The sequence below is a fragment of the Ambystoma mexicanum genome, chromosome 12 (genome assembly GCF_040938575.1).
Source record: "Ambystoma mexicanum isolate Mex_15411 chromosome 12, UKY_AmexF1_1, whole genome shotgun sequence".
Lineage (NCBI taxonomy): Eukaryota > Metazoa > Chordata > Amphibia > Caudata > Ambystomatidae > Ambystoma > Ambystoma mexicanum.
In genome coordinates, this window is record NC_090936.1 from 603,952,695 (window position 1) to 603,970,048 (window position 17,354).

Sequence of the window (17,354 nt, forward strand, 5' to 3'; positions counted from 1 at the left end):
AGCAAAGACATAAATGCAATGTCATCATGTTATATGGTAAATAATTACCCAACAGAAAAATTCACCAGTGAATAAATTAAAAACAAAATAATGAATACCATACCATAGCAGATGAACGGGGTTTAGATAAACAAGCGTACATGAAAAAAATTTAAAGTGGACCTTTTCAGTTCATATTTATATACATTATTGAGATAACAAATTCCTGATTGAATAGTATCTTTACTTGTGTAAGTTGACAAAAACTAGAATCATGGTGTATTGATGCACTATGGGCAAAACCGGGCGTGCTGCACCAATGATGACCCCTTTGGAGTACATATTACAAGAGCCCATGTGTCAGAAAGGTATCAATGGTATAGATAACCTTAGATTTGTAAGTGCAAGGAAGAACTTCATCCATGCACGTGTATGACACCCAATTGTGAGAATCAAAAATTCCTTGTGCGGAGAAATACATGCTTACCAACCAATGTACTTGTACTTCTAACAGCCTGTAAATACAATTGCACAGTATAACGTTAGTGTTTTAAAATTGTATACTAGAAGAATTATGGGAGTAGCTTTTGGAGCCTGGCTCTTCCCAGACTAGACCCGGCCCACTTAAAGGCATCTTCCTCTTCCAGAACTGACTAACTGACCTTCTGCATCTCTACGACCTGCTCTACCACTGACCCTTCCACTCTATTCCCCTGTAGCTCCCCTCCATTAGCTCTGACCCTTAGCAGCTAAACCCACCTCTGCCACACCTTGGCTGCCCTCTTCTCTAGTCTGTCTGGTTTTCCCTTGTTGCAAGAAACCCAGGCATCATAGCCACAGAACATTTGGTAATAGCCTCCTTCTTCTTGACCAGCTCTCCTTGTGTGGCTTTCCTTTTCCCTGCAAGTCTTCCTCCAGACTCAACATACACTTCACAGAGTGCTGGCGGCTGAACTACCTACCACCTGCAAGCCCTTTCCCCAAATGTTGCAACGTGCTGGAACAGCCAATACACAAACATTATATAGGGCTGAATTTAAGAGATATTGGAACCAACAAATGTCACAGATAGTTTAACTGCCTTTGGTAGTCTAGTGGGTTATAGATTTATTTTCTATAAATTACTTAACCAACATGACCACGCTTCCAATCAGCGAGGGTCTAAATGGAGCTTGAACATGCAACTCTTACCATTGTTCTAGTAGTGTATTGGAGACTAAGGGCATGATCACAAGTTCGGCGGTTTCCCTGCAAAGTTTATTTGCGTTAGCGTCCACCCATCCAGCGGTATTCAAATGTTTCCGGCGTGTTTACCCCGAGCTCTGACCTGGGGGTACACACTCCATACTCAAGATTGGGTGGACCCTTAAATGTGGCAGTAACACCATTACTGCCGCATTTTAGGCAGCAACCCGATTCCCGCCACATTTAAGGACTGGCCGAATTATGGGTTGGGCAGTACGTAGTTTTACCTCCAGCAAAAACCTGGAGGTAAAAATGTCCACTTAGTGCCCATTTTCAGTGCCATTAATTGTGCCAGCATTAATTGCGCCCCCCAAAACTCAATGGGGCCTATGGAACCAATGGGGATTGGGCAATAACCGCCCAACCGCTACTTGTGATCCGGTGCCAATAGCGCCAGACCAAGCAGCGGCTATGCTATTGCACTGGCGGATTACTGTCGGGATACCGCCAGACTCATGATGAGGCCCTAAGAGAATGATTACGAGTTGGGTGTAGTGGTAAATCAGCGGTTTTTGCTAAATACTGTTGCATGTACCATACAGTAAAAAAAGTTTTAAAGAAATTCGGTACAATTTGTAGTTTTTACCTCCGCCTCTAAGGTGAAGGTAAAAATAAGGTGGAGATAAACATTGGATGTACTTTCTAGTGAAAGTCCACTTCAAATACCACGGGTTGAATACTACCAGCAATATTTGCAGAACACTGAATTGGGAGGACGCTAAACCCAGCAGTATTTAGCAAACACTGACAGATATACCATTGCCACCCAACCAGTAATCAGGGCCTTAATATATTTTCAGTTTTCTTTATCAATATGAACTTTGCTGGCGGGGCATTCTTTTTTGGGACTCCCTTGAGCAAAACCAATTGCCATGGTATTCCCAACCACCACTCCACTTAGACAGGGTCACATGGGGCTCTATTGGCCTTAGAGGAACCAGACCCTGGTAGTATAGTATATTGGATTATTTCTAATGCCCCCACAAACCACCTGACTGGCCCTGGTGCTCCAATGTTTTGGAGTTTTTATTTTAATAGCAACTTGCGCACGTCACCCTGTGGTCTAGTATGGTGCATGCTTTCTTGCGCCCCCTTAAGCAATGCACAGACCCTGGGCCTGGTGCTCTGGGGTGTTGGATGTGGAGGCAGTCTTTTAAACCCCCCAGCAGGGGAGTTGCTAGGTCTGGAAAAGATCCGGGGCTACGCTAATGTCCAGGCTGTCAGGACTCGGGGCTAGCTAGTCTTTTGGCTGTAGCTCCTGAGCTTCTATCTGGCGCTACAGCCAAAAGATCCGGGGCTATAGCCCCCTCAGCTCCCCCTAGCAACACCCCTGCCCCCATACACTAGTAGTTGCGTACGACAGTAAGCTCTTGTACACCCAATGTTATTTTTGCACACAAGCAAACAGGTCTGCCAGTTCTTTACTTTGCACTAAATTAAACAAAAAACTGTTTAATGACATAACTCATAAATAACCTTAAAAATAACGTGTCAAAGAAGTCAGCGAAAAACAATCGGGGGCGCCTGCCCTCGTCTCCCACTCACTCCCTCTCCAGATTTTGCAGGGCCTCTCACAATTACTCCCTCCTTCTCCCCTGACTCCGCACCGATAGTTCGTAATCCTGTCAAGTTCTGTTTGTGGTGGACAGACAAGTTCTCGCAACACGCTTTATTTTTAAAGCAATCAGGAAGTCCAACCAGAGTGAAAACAATACAGGCCTCTCAGTGTTCATTCACTCTGGCCCTGGATAGCTCTTCAGAGGTCTTTAAAACATATACAATGCAAAGGCCCAGCCGGTGTAAGCACTGGAAATCTCTTTAGCAAAGCACTGAACGATAGAAGAACAATAAAGAGATAGGGTATGGGGCGTGGTTCCTTAAGTAAGAGGGCCTGCTGCTGCGCGAGATGCACATTGCAAGTCTTATCTCATTGCAGCAGGGAGTCAGTACACACGGGGGAGGCACAAACAAATATGGGTGAGCCACCGACCAATAGGGTGAAGAGTAACACTTCTCTCGCTTGTTGGGCGCATTTCACGTTCTAGCAGCGAGTGGCGGGCATGCGCCTTTCCATACAGAGTCACGGGACGTTGCAGTTTGTGGTCCCCAAATCTAGGCGTGTGACCAGAGAGGAGGGTGCCCGCAGATATCGTTTATATTCAATCTAAAAATAGGTTAGAGTGGATCGCTCTGAGAACTGGGATTCGAGGGTAGGGAGTGTTAATATAGAGGGAGCATTGAGCAGTAATCATACTTAGCCCCTGTGTTGTAGCGGTGCGCGGTATAAATCAACATAACATACCTGGAAAAATGGTATGTGGACTTCGACCATTGATTTAGTTCTTTCCGCTGGCCTGTTTCACCATTGTGGAATCTTGAAAATCGAGAACTCTAATCTCAGTGATCATAACATCCTTGCGGCAGAGTTTGCTTTGGAGTTGGAGGCAGTACTTCCCTCACAACATGAAAACCGAATATCCCGGCGAGGGAATAGGATTGCAAAATACTTATGTGATATAAAGGGTACACCGTTTTGCGTGCTCTTCCTCTTATTTAGAAAAGAGGGAAGTGATTTTGTAATCTAACTTCATGCATTTTATATGGCAGGATAGAAATAGCCCGGAAGCTGGCCGACACGCTCCTCGGCGACACCCTTTAGATCCTCTTGTGCATGAAAATAAAAAAAGAGCTGAGAAGGGATTTAAGAGGCCTGCAGAAGAACTCAAACATTGAGGCATTGTACACCCTTAGGGTAAAAGCTCTAAGACAAAAATACAAGAACTGTCTGAAAGCACATACGCTAATCGTTTTACAAAAGGAAGGGGAATGGATGCTTTGTGAAGTTACAACTAGGAACACCCTTAATTCTGGGTGCTGCTTAATCAGCTTTCCTCTTCTCAGATGACTGATTAATCAGCTTTCCTCTTCTCCTGATGGCACTACAAGGTAATTCCATGTGCATTGCTTTTTCAGAATTTGTATGGATCCCCAGACTCAAATTGGGCCAATAATTGTACGGACACAGAGTGGGTTTTGGATTTTGATGTTCTCGATCTTGAGTGGCATATTAGGAACATTTTTGGGTCTAGGGCCTGTGCAATTATATCTGTAAGACTATGTAGTAATGTGGGCCGATGTTTTGTATTTATTATTCCTTGACATCTTGAAAACAAGGTGCAGACCATCTTCATGGAAACTGTCATTATTTATTCCAATCTACAAGAAAGGCGATCGGTCTTTACCTGTTAACTATAGGCCGCTCTCCCTTCTTAACGCAGAGAGTAAAATCTATGCTTCTGTTGTTTTAAAGTCCCTAGAGGAATGGGCTGTGTCTGTAGGTAGACCGGGATTTCACCAGACTGGCTTCCAGAAATGGGGACAATATCCAACGGGGTCATCATGTGTTGCTTGCAAAATACTGCCTGGAGCAAGGATGCACCGCCTTTGTATGCAGCACTACTTGACTTTAGCCAGGCATTCGACACCATGAATCCGAGTCTCCTTTGGTGTAAATTGAATAAATGGGGAATTCTGGTCCACCATCTCTCTACTATCAGGTACCTTAATAAAGACACAAGCCTGCAGGTTAGGCTGAATGGACACAGATTTAACCAAGGAGTTTTGTACTTTTATGGGACTGGGCCAGGGCTGTGACCTGGCACCTTTTCTATTCAACCTTTACCTTATGGGAGAACATCTTGCCCCAGTGGCCTTCGCCAATCCGAAGATTGGTAATTTGAGTGTATCCTGGTTGGCATGTGCTAACAATATGACCCACGTGGATTTGACTCCATGTGGCCTGCAATGTCCGATTGAAAATATGGTTGCATATGCTGGCGCTAATGAGTTAGTGATCAGCAAGTCTAAATCTCTGTGAAAATTCCACTGAATTCAAAAACTTTGTGGACAGGATCTTAGCTAATAGCTACCAGTTTAGGTCTTTATTGGAGACTCCCCTGCTCTCTAAGAAGCTTTTTTTTTTTGCTGACTGGATAACCACCACAGAGGAACTGCGTAGCTACATTTTAAACCAGAGTTTTTCGAAATTGGATAAAAAGTTGGGAATTATCCCTGCATATCTGCACACATTTCCTAGTGCCCATTGGAGGAATATGTGCTTACGTTTTGAATCTTTTGCCTACAGCTGAAGTACAATCCGTCTATTCAATGAGTAAGGGAACTTCTGACATATGCCCACTTTGTGAACCACAGGGTGCAATATAATTTATTAAACACCTATTAATTGATTGTATAGCTAAACAGGACATTAGAGTCTTGCACTTGGCAAAGTATGTGTTGTATTGTATTGTACTTGTTATTTATATAGCACCCTTTCCCCATTTGTATGGCCTCAATGGACTTTGTAGTTGGAACGCCCTCGGCGACCGAAGTCCATGTTTGGGAGATTCTAAGAGTTAACTTTAAGATGCCTGTGTTCATTTTGTCAGGTTAGGACTTGGGTGGGATGGCTAGGTTTCAGTAAGCAGCCCGGAGGTCATGCACGTGGGTAGGTGCTGTTGGTGGTTTCTGATAGAAGGCTAGTGCTCGAGATTTGATGTGTGCCCAGCAAGACCAACATTTTTTGTAGGTAGTCGCTGTATACCAATGGTGCAGTTGTTGAGGCACGTCAGGGGTTTCAGTGTGGACGGCTATGCGAGCTGCTAGACCGGATTTGCATAGCCATAGCTGCATTCTATAGTGCATGGATGGGTGACCATGCCTGAGGCCTGTGACCAGAGACGTGGTGCAAGTTAGACATACCTTAATCTCAGATGGAGTTCATCTTCGATATATAATTTTCCGAGGTCCAACTCGATTGGCTGGTGTCGCCAGCTGTGGTCTCTAGATCGAGAGCCTGAACAGTGGGAGGGGGCCCAAAGGGGCAGAGGAGTGATGTACGATCATCTGGGGGTTGACGCTGAGTTCATCACGGTGTGTCACTGCAAACGCTGCCGGCATCTGCGGAGGTTTGGGTACATAGGTGTATTGCATAGGTGTGATGAATCCCGATTTGGCTAGGAGTGATGTACAATTTTTAAGTAATCTGGGATGGTTATTAGATGGTAATTTTTTGGTAACATATGGAAATTATTGTGACCGAGGGTCCAATTGTCGATAGCTTATAGGGGGATTTGTTGACTTTTGAATCATGCACACATTTATGCTTATGTTTTATGGTCCTGAAATGCTTTCTTTTTCTACTTTTTTAAATCAAATTGTTCACATGCTTTTATGCATCTGTATTGTATGTGAAAGTTTGACTTGTGCAACCACAGCACATTACAATAAAAAAAAATGGTTTGTAGTTGTAGTCCGAGGAGTGGTGCACAAGCTTCCCAACCAAGATACCATCTAATTTCCTTCTGCTTAATCAAGCTCACAGGCTATATAGTTCTTGGAAGTGCTCTACACAGGTCTATAGTCATTCTATGTGTGTATTGGATTTATAAGGTGCAAACCTAGGTGAGAAGCAACAGTGAGCTGTACATTGGGGATGCACACAGTGGATTACAAGTAAGGGGTAGCAGATGAGCTGGGACGGGTAGAGGAAGCGGAGGAAAGGTGGTTCTCAAGAGAGGGTTCAGTGGAGCAATCAGTGAATGTCGAGATGTTCTTTGAACAGTACAGTCCTCAGGTCCTTCCTGCGCTGTTGGATGGAGACAAACTTGTTCTAGAGCAGTGGTAGTCAAACACTATGCTGAGCCCCCATTGAATACACATATTGTTGTCAGGCCCCACCAGATGACAGATATGCTTAGAGTTTCTATTAGAAGCAGTCACTGTACTCTCTTTTTTAAGAGCTACGTGCTCCCTGGACATCCTTTGGGACCCCATAGTGGGGCTCACCCCACAGTTTGAAGATCATTTCTAGAGACAGTGTGTGTAACAGGAAAAGGCCTGTTTCCTTTTTTCCCCCTTGTAGTTCTTTGTTTCTATAGTGGCAGTGTGGTGGCTTCTGGTGGTGCTCTGGCCTTGGAGATGGTGATTTTCTCAGTCATGTAGAGAGTCTTTGTGGATGTAACTGCTTTATATGTGATGCACGTTCTCTTGGACATGAGGCCTGCATGAAGAGGCAACCAGTGTAGCTCCTGGAGGATGGGGATGAGGTGGTCACATTTTCTTAGTCCTGTGATGGGACATGCTGGATGGCTTTCAGAGGGGCCAATGTGGCATCTCGGGTCATGCAAGGAGGGTTTTGCCACAGTCCATGTGGCGGATGACCGCGCAATGACAAATCATCTGAAACTCGGGGCAGGGTTTAAAGGCTTGACTTTGCGCAGGCGTACACAAGTTTGGGTCTTCGTGATCATGTGTGTTTTTTCAATGAAGTCTCATTCAATGGTAAATCAGCTGGATTTTGCACTGGCTGAGAGGCGAGGCGTGAATACATTAAGCTTCATGTCAGTCAGCAATTCTCGATTTGGGTTTGCTTGGTGGTATTTCCTAGGAGAATTAATTTGGTCTTTGTCTGGTTGACCTTCAGTTAGGCACTTGTCAACCAAGCTTGGATGAGGGACAGACAGTGCCTGAGTTGACTGACTTAATAGATGGAATTGATCTTTTGGTAAAGCTGCTTGCCACCTGTATATTGTTTTATCTTGATGTCAGTGTTGGGAAGGAATTTCCCAGAGCTTCTATGCAGCATTTGAATATGACGGGGAAAAGTATGGAGCCTTGTGGAACTCTTCAGGTTATTGTGGGCACTGGCATCTCTTGGGGCCCCTCTGGATGAGTGGGCCTCTGTTGGAGAGGTAGGAGGTGAACCAGTGCAAGACTGTTCCATCGAAATCTATGTGCACGATGAGGATGTTGAGGAGGGCTTTGTGGTCAACGATATCAAAGGCAGCAGAGTGTGGTTTATTACACGGTCATCATCAACACAGGGTGTTCCTTTCCCCCTCAATCCAGGTGGCACACAACAAAGCACTATTCTTTTGTTAAGGTTCAGTTTGGTAAGGCCTCCAACCCATCTCGCACCCAATCCCAACAAATACCGGTGCCACAATGGACTAGGAACCAGGCCGGTGTGTAATGAGAATATAGATTTATTAATTTATTTAAACCAAATTTGACAAACAGACTAACATCAGCCACCAATGATGTGGCAACACAAGAACAAAAATTACTTCCATAATGGCATCAACACAGAGATAATATTAAGATGTTCAGTCACAATTTCCTGCAGCTTTCTTTTCGAATCCCTCACCAATGCAAAACAATTCAAAACACACACTGATTGCTGATTGGGTCATAATACTTTTCTCCCAGCAACCCCCACCCTCTAACCATCAATTAGACTTGACCCCTCTGAATTGGAAGGCCAGTGGTAGAGAGTGGTGACACAATCGGAACATCGTTTTGGAATTCTGATAAAATGCACTCTTTGGAAAAAGGGATTCAAGGGGCAAAATCATTTTTTTTTTACTTAGTACCATAAATGCAATATGAAGGAAAGAAAAGCAATCTGAAAATGTGTTTTGCCACAGCTAAAAAGAATGGACAGGGCTTTGTGGTTTTAGTCAGAGCACAATGAGAGCAAAGGGGCAATTTTGTTTTTCCCACCACACATGCAAAGGAAATACAAGGCTTCACACTTCCGATTTAAAATGAAGGGGATCAATGGGGAATTTTGTTTTGCACACTGCACCCTCACTTGAAAACAGGGTTTTGGGGTTAATTCCTTTTGTAAATAATTAGGTCTATAACGTCTCAAAACACACAGGGAAGAGCTTGTTAGTTTTGAATGCTAACAAAACACATCCCGTGATTTCTGTAGGTGAATTACGTGATTTACTTTAATTAAATATGCTAAGGATCTACACAGGCAAACAGGATATTTTGCTATGGGGAACTACTAGAACAATAATTGAGAACAATCCAGGGCCTACACAATCTATGGCTTTGGGGATAGTTTTACTTACAGGAGAGGCCTTGTCATGGGCATCAGGGAACAGCATGGTACCTCTGGGACAGCAAGGGTGTCAGTCCAGGATAGTCCCCTCTGGCTCCTCCAAGGGGTCCCAGTCAGCTTCTATGTCTCCTGGTCCCAGTCTCTAATGCAAGGTTTGGGACCTCTCTGCTTGGGTGTTTCTCGCAAGAGTTCAGCAGCAGGTTACCTATCGGAATAAGTGAAAAAGCCCAGTTCAGATGCAAACTGGTGTACTTATAGGGCCAATGACATCACAAACATTTCATGATTCCTGTGGAAGGGATTGGTTGGTTTTCTCTACCCAGCTCCCACTTGTGTGCTAATAGGACAAGGAGATGAGGGGTGTGAGTTAGGAAAGCTGGGGAGGAGGACGTTTTGTTATCCCAAACTGACATGTGGGCTCGGCCCGTTTAAACTCTGAAAATCTATGAACATGGGAAGTACCTTACTTTTTCAAATCTTTACATGTATGATATATTTATAAGAACTACATTTTAAGGCAAATCAGATGGTGATAATCTGAAGTCGGCACACCCTCCTATCCAGAAATACGTTTTTCTTTTTTACTCAGGAGCCGTATCAGTGAAAAATATGCCACTTTATAGTTCCCATGTTAATTTTATCCCTCACCCTCACACCAACTTTCAAACCTCTCAGATTCAAGGGAAGGCCCAAATCAAATTTTCATTAATAACTTTAGTTATATTTATCACACAAAAATCATTTTGGCATGAGTCAAAGGGGGTTACTGTCACCTTTAATAAAAGCCTGGAATGACCATTGTGGCATATATGCTGCCCTTTTTATGCAATAAAATGTATTTTTCTATTAACTAAACACCGGACTTTTCTTTATTCGCTTTAAGTTTGATTTCCCCTTAAGCATATGATCCACCAGAGGCTGGCTCATGTTTTTCTTCGCCTCTCCCTTCATGGCCTGTAATGGCCCTGGCTGTAACTCTAATGGACATTTTATGGGAATTGTGACCTCAAGGTCACTTCTGCAGAAATAACAGGTGTGGCCTTATCTGTTTCCACCATGGTTTAAATCTAGGCAGTATATTTCTGTATATCAGTCAGTCAAATGTTTATTTTGGATACTAAGATCCAAAAAAACACAAAAACAACATTACATACATCCATAAAACAACAAAATTCATAGAATATCTTCCTTAAAATCATATACAAAAACCATATCTTGCATTGATAAAATGACTGCAGTGAAATAGCATTGAAAATAATAGAAATCACAGTTCCAACTACTCGGTTGCCTCAATATTTAATACATTAGCACCATTTCCAACTGCGTTCCACCAAGATATTAAAGAACCTCAATCTCCCTGAAGCCTCATCAGCCCCTTTCTAAAATACATCGCTCTCTTCAAAAAGAGAGCAATGCCCAAGCAGTGAAAACGGAGTCAGCACTCAAAAGGAAAGTGAGTGCTGCTTTATAGTGGCAGATCTCTGCCTTCTTAAGAGCAGGTATCAGAGTTGCTCTCTGAATCCCTGTATACCCTGTACGAAACAGCAACACACGAGCCAGATCTTCTAAGTAATGGCTGCACACTGGGCACTCGGCAGAATCCGGAAACCCTTTCTAACTTGCTGTATTCCCTCGCAAGAGAAGGCAGTCGAACCTCGCCCTAGTAATTAGCCACCAGTCTTTCTTATAGGAAACCCAAATTAGATAAGGTTGGATCACAAGAGGCCTACTAATCGACATATTTAATTGTACAGATTTGTTACCATACTCTAAAAGTGTTCTTTTTCTCACAAAGGGCCCATCCAACAAAGATTTTTAACTATTCCCCTCTGCTTTTGTTAGTAATACACCTGGCGGAAAAAGAGCACTTACATTAGCCTCTCCGAGGGCTTTAGAGCTATAGTTAAGCGAAGGGATTCTGTGCAACCCCACCCTGCCCAATACGGAACGGATGATGAAGTGGCAGAGAGATGTATGTTCATTTGCCCACAACCGAACCCAGAATAAGGTCTGAGCTAGCGCGCACCGTTCCTCCCAAAACTCCAATCCTAATTCTCGATGAATAGATATGCCTGCCGCAGAGAGTTCGGAGTTTCTGTATATATTTTGAAGCAATGGCCCTGTTAATGTACTTCTTTAATCTCCCAGTTGCAAAATACATGTGTACCACTTCTGGATTATCCATATGTATAGGGCAGATGTATGAGAAAACCATGTTCGAACTCTGAAAGTCTAGTAGGCTCTACTCTCTGGATATTGTCAATTGGATGAGGAAAAACAAAAAGGAAGTTCTTTTATTTCTTGTAAATGCAAGACGTTTGGTTTCACTTAAGATTTTGGGATCACAATCTCATGTTGCATAAAGATATTGTACACGCTGCTATCTGTCTCTAAGTAAAAGTGTAGCTCTACATGGATTTAATAAAATAGCATTGTCAGCCACATGTCTTTCTTTTCCTTGCTGAAATGCATTGCGCATATCTTCGCACTTTTGAGATTTAACCCCACTTTCTTTCCTTTGAGATTTAGGCCTGTTTCTGGATGATTAGGCCTCATGTCTGTCACCATTTCTGTGCTGGCCTTATACTTCAATGGGATATCACAAATAACTCTGGCCTCTATTTCCGGCATTCACGGACTATATTTCACTCAACAAGAGAGGTTGAGTAGGACCAGAAAGTAGGAGTCTCCATTGTACAGGATGGGTAGAGCATTATCAATAACTTGGATGTTGGAAGGTTCTGTGCTGTATCATGGTCTAAAACCAGTAGTCTTCTAGAAGACTGTGATGAGGGATTCTTTTGGGCAAGTGGATCACAGCAGCCTTCTCAATCACTTTGCAGAGGAAGGGAAAATGCTTGAAGGGTGACAGTTGCCGAGACAATCCGGGTTGAGCGTGAGTTTCTTCATCAAGGGGGAGGGTCAGTTCTATTTTCAGTGCATCTGGGAAAGTGCCTTGTGAGGGATGCATTGCTTGATTTGAGAGCTTCAAGAGTTTTGATCTGGTCTGATAGGTTGTGGTCTGGTATGGTGGGACGTCTGGGGTGTGTTTGGAGCTGTCAATGTGTTACCATATCATGTCTATCTTATGTGTGAAGGAGTTGTTGATGGCATTAATTTGTCGGTAAATTGCAGTATTGCAGGGTCTGGAAGGGGGTTGATGCACTGCTTAACACCTTGGAAGATTGTATTGCACTTGCTGGATGCTTCCATTATGTTTATTGTACATTATTTTGCTTTGACTGCGTTGAGGACTGTATGGCATGCTGAATGGAATGTTCTAATGGTTATGAGGTCTTTTCATTGGTGAGGTTTTCTCCAGTACTTTTCTGGTCACTGTATGGTTTGCTTGCTGTTCATGAAGTCCTGTGAGTACATGGTTGGTGGTCTCAGTTAAGGTGTAGTTAAGGTGTCTTCTTGAAAGAGCGGTGGAGTGTCTTGGTTGGTTTGGGTTGGCCCCAGTGGAAGAGTAGACTATGTTGGAGCAGGGTTGGCATATCTGCATAGTCTGTCCAGTCCTAAGGTTGGTGGGAGAAGACATGCAATTTCTGGAGAGATGATAAATGCCATCTGTTGTCTGTTCGTTCTAGGAGGGGTTGCTTGATGTCCATGGTGTTATGCAGCTCAAGAAGAAGGTCTCTGGATTTCTTGGTAGCATGATTCCCCAGCAGTCTGATGTCTCTGAGGAAGGTGTTGTTGCGTTGTTTTTGAATACTGTTGGGATGAGGTCTGTGTATTTGTTGAGAAAGGCTGTGTTGGTCTGGGGAGGTCGAAAGATCAGGTGAAGCTGCCCAAGTGTGAATGAGCTGAAAGTGCAAGTCAGGAGATCCATGTATGCAGATGTGGTGTGCTCCTGGAAGGTGCATGTCCACAAGGTCTCATGGATGATAGCAAGCCATCCACCAGCCTTCTCTGTGCCATTGTTGTGTTCAATTATGTAGCCTGCGACAAGGACATCCAAGATATGTTTGGAGGTAGGCATGAGCCATATGTCTATGGTAAAGTGTGTGCAGCTTTTGACTGGTGAGGATGTGAGCAATGCCTGCTGCATGTAGTACTGGAAAGTGAGCAGTGACGAGCAGGAGGTGGAGTGTGGTTGGTGATGAGTGGGATGTGGATGAGATTCTACGGCTTGGAGGTCCTTGGGAGCAAGGTTCAGACTCTGATTGTGGGTGATGGAAGGGGTGAGTGAGGTGTGATACAGATGCTGCTGGCTTACCTGGGATGAGTGAAGAAGTGTTTCTAGCCCTTCCAAGGCCATAACAGAACCAACCTGGAATTGCCTTCTCTCCGTCTATTCTTCACTTTGGACAAGAGACACCCTTGGATCTAAAAGTTATACAGGGAACAAAATGGGCGGGGCAGACAAGTACCACAAGATAAGCTATCATTAGCAGGTGGGTGGGGCAGAGGTCACATGACCTAGATCCAATTGCACCAGCTGGTTCGACTGTAAAAAGGACTTGGAGGAATTGCAAGAAAAGAAAAAAGGGGCGTGACAGACAAAAATTATATTGGGAGAAAACGTAATAGTATAAAAGCACTACAAAATCTGCAAAGGTTAAGGGGAGACGTATTAGCAAACGCAACACTAACATCACAGGAATAGCTCCCTTCCCTCCTCCCTCTTTCTATACCTTCGTATAATTCTAGTCCCTCCTCCTCTCATAGCTCCATCTTTATTGTATTCTTTCCATTTCCACCAATAGTGTTTTGGTTGCCTGCTCTAATTTCCCCCTCTTCAAGAACATTCTTTCACATCCAATTATGACAAAACCCAGGTGCTCCTGAATAACAATGCCAGAACTGTCCTGAACCTGCCTTTCCATTCTCATATTACCCCTGCCATGAGACGGCTCTACTGGCTCCCAGCTTTCATGAAGATTACCTTTAAAATTGCCACCATGGTTCATAAATGCTTTTATGGTAGAGCTTCCTCTACCTATCCAAGACACTGTCATTGCATACTTCTAACCACCTACATCGAATCTTTGCTGTTAGTCCTTCCCAGATAGACATCATTACGCTGGGGTAGGAGCTTCTGCAGTACAAGGGGAACACATTTGGAAAAAGGATCCTCCTTTGCTCGGGCTACAATCCGACATTGGAAGATTTCGCAAACTCTTGGAAACTTTCCTTTTCTAGCAGGTCCTTTAGAGTTAATCTGCCTCCGAAGGAACGGCCCTACCCACACTCCCTTCCTCACATCGATGCTCTCAATCCTTTGGTTTGAGCACTTCACAAGTTAACAAAAATATTTTAAAAAATCAAAATGGTTTCCTTTCTCATCCGACACCATTATTTTCACAAATAGCTCTTTTTTCTTCCCTTAACTGTCCATTTCCTTTAACGCCTTCCTTTTTCTCTCAAACCTTGTGGCCTTTCTTGCCTCTATGGTCTTCTTTCCTTCTCTTCCTCCCTCTGTATTGATATTCTGTCTCCTTCCCTTTAGTTCCTTCCTGCATCCTTCCTTCTTATTTTCCCTCATGCACCATCATTTGTTCAATGAGGTCCTCTCAGTTCCATAACCTTTTTGATTTTTCCCTTTCCGTCGGACACTTTTCCTTCATCTTCTTCCCATTTCTCCTCTCGAACATTGTCTTTCATTGTATTGCTCTCCTCTCGGAACATATTTTTTGTTTTCTTCTATGCTCTCTTTTACATACATTTTCACTTCTCCTCCCGTCTGATTTTCTCCTAGTCCTTCCCTCTCCTCAAACACATAGCCCATTTCCTTCCATTTCCTAATTTCATCCCCTTCTTTACTTCAGTCCTTTCTCTACTCCCTCATACCTCTATGGCCATATTATCCTTTTCCCTCTTTGTAAATCTTCATTCCCTTCTGTATACCTGGTTTGCCTCATTTTCTCGCTGTAATCTAACATCTAATTTTCCTTATATACCTTCCTTACCTTTTGTATCTCCTCTTTTGATTCCTCTCGTTCCAGCTATGTGTTCCTTTCAATTTCTTTCACTACTCCAGCTCCCCGATTTCCTTGTCTTGTACATTTTACCCACAATCTCAAAATGAACTCTTTCTTCTCCCCCCCAATATTTTCACTATTTATTCTTCTTTGCTCACATACTTTATTTTCCTTCTGTTCCTCATCCTATACATTCCTCTTTCTTTGATACCACCCCCCCCCCTCCTCTCATACTTCCTTTTTCTTTTAAATTTCTTTGTTCTGATCTAAAACGTTCTTTCATCCTATCACTTCCTCTAGTTCATCATGGCTAAATGTATCTGGTGTATTAATTTCTCCATCTTATAACGTTCATTCATTCTATACTGTCCTCTCTCCTCTGGGTCTCTTTTATGCTTTGCCGTTTGCCGTTCACCACACCACCCCCTGACAACTGGCCTATATGTAAATTAAGCTGGTGCCTCTGAAAGCACGATGGGACAAGTAGATTTTTCAAGGGAGAGAAGTGCTCTGATAAAGATTTTATTTTAAAGCCAAATCCATGGACCACAGTGACCAGTCCCTTGGACTAAGCTTTGTAGGCTCTCTTATCTAGGTCTCTCTCTTTACCCTCTAATTCAATGTCTCTAAGCCCACAATCACACATTGTTCTTTGTCTTTCTCAACACCAATATCCAATGCTCCTATGGTTCATCTGACTTTGGATCATGTGACTTTGCTAGCACATCTATGCTATATCTCTGGAGTGATCGAACCACAACTCCTAATAGGCAATGTTCCTATGGCTCACTCGACCTGGTCAGAGCCTCTGCACTAGATTTTGGGAGGGACTGATCCACAATTCCAACAATGCAATTCTCTTCAGGTTCCCTTGATTCTCAGTGTCACTGTGTTACTGCTTTCCTGTATTAGAACCACAACTTTCAAAATGCAGTTGTCTTCAGGTGCTCTTGAGCTTGTCAACGGCACTGGGCCATGTCTTTGAAGTGCTGGAACCATAACTCTCGCAATGCAATTCTCTTTTAAGGGATCTAGGTACATGTGTTCCCCGGATTCAGTTTTAGCTCCTCCACTGGCTGTAGTCTAGTATCCCATCTCCTCTTCAGCTCCTGCCAACCTCTTGTGTCAATTCTCCATAGCAGTTCCTTTAGGGGTACTCTCTTCAGTGAGCTCTATTGCTGACAAGTAGTACTCACCCTGGTTTTTAGTTCTTGATGGCAGATTTTCTTGCAAGCCTGTTCACAAGTTTAATATCTTGTCTTTGCCTTTCTTGGGAAGACTCAGGATTTTTATTGCAACAGTATTCATCGGCATCTCTGGCACCTTGTGGAGACCTGATATTTGAGCAGTGTTCAAACAGCTTTGCATTTCTGTAGGCCCTCTGCCAACCCACCAGATGTTTTGGGCAAGCTATGGCATGACTCTAAGCTCAGAATTCTCTCGTCACCACGTAGAATTCAGAGTGGATTCCCTATCTGCCTCCCAATAACACATTTATAATTTTACAAGATAAGTTAGTTTTCCTGGGCTGCAAGATATAGCCCTTTTGGGATAGTTGTTTTTTATGGGTGGGCCACCAACCCCAGATGCTAGCCATTGGTATGATTTGAGCACTTAGGTTCAAAAGCTCAACCAACATTCACAGTTAAAGATCTATATGACAAACCAAGTAAAAATAGGAATGGAAAATTGTATTATCTAAATATCAACAAAATTAACTCAAGTAATGTCTGTAATTAACAAACGTTTTCTAGAACATCCCCAAAATAATACCCATGAAAATCTATGTTAAGGATCTTGAATAAAAAGTCAAGGAAATCCTCAAATAATGTGGGTTCCTATGGGGGGACATTTTAACCAACACTAAATGTGCAAACAATGTGAAATTTAGGCAGAGAGCCTCATTTACAGTTTGATGTGGTTAAAAAATAGAGGTAATGAGATTACGACCACTTTTATCCCGCAGCCAAATTCATAGTTTCAAAAGGAATCTCCTGAAAAACGACCTGCTTTGTGTTTGGCTGGGAGGGTTCACCGATGTTCTTTGAATTTAGATAGGCGCAGTGGTTTCACACGGGCCTTTGGTGGTTTCTTTTTTAAAGGCATTTCTTTTGGCTAATCAGTTTCTGGGTTATAATAGTGACCTGAAATGTGATGCATTTCACCAAGTGTATCTTTTGCTCCTGCAGTGCACTTTCAATCACTACCTCAGGCTAAGATCTTACAGTCGCCTCCCGACTGGTCCCGGATACTTCCCTATCCTAAAACCTTTTCAGCCACCAGGGTTGGGTGCC

At 43.3% G+C, this 17,354-nt stretch overlaps 1 protein-coding gene across 4 annotated transcripts in view; it reads right to left on the bottom strand.

Moving 5' to 3' along the window:
• The window catches only part of SLC43A3 (solute carrier family 43 member 3), a 918,364-nt gene that overhangs the window by 718,559 nt on the left and 182,451 nt on the right, over window positions 1–17,354 (bottom strand). For all 4 annotated transcript variants that reach the window (XM_069629005.1, XM_069629006.1, XM_069629007.1 and 1 more), the window contains exon 5: window positions 9,147–9,341. The gene's annotated coding sequence lies outside the window, so the exon portion shown is untranslated. The remainder of the gene's footprint in view (window positions 1–9,146; window positions 9,342–17,354) is intronic.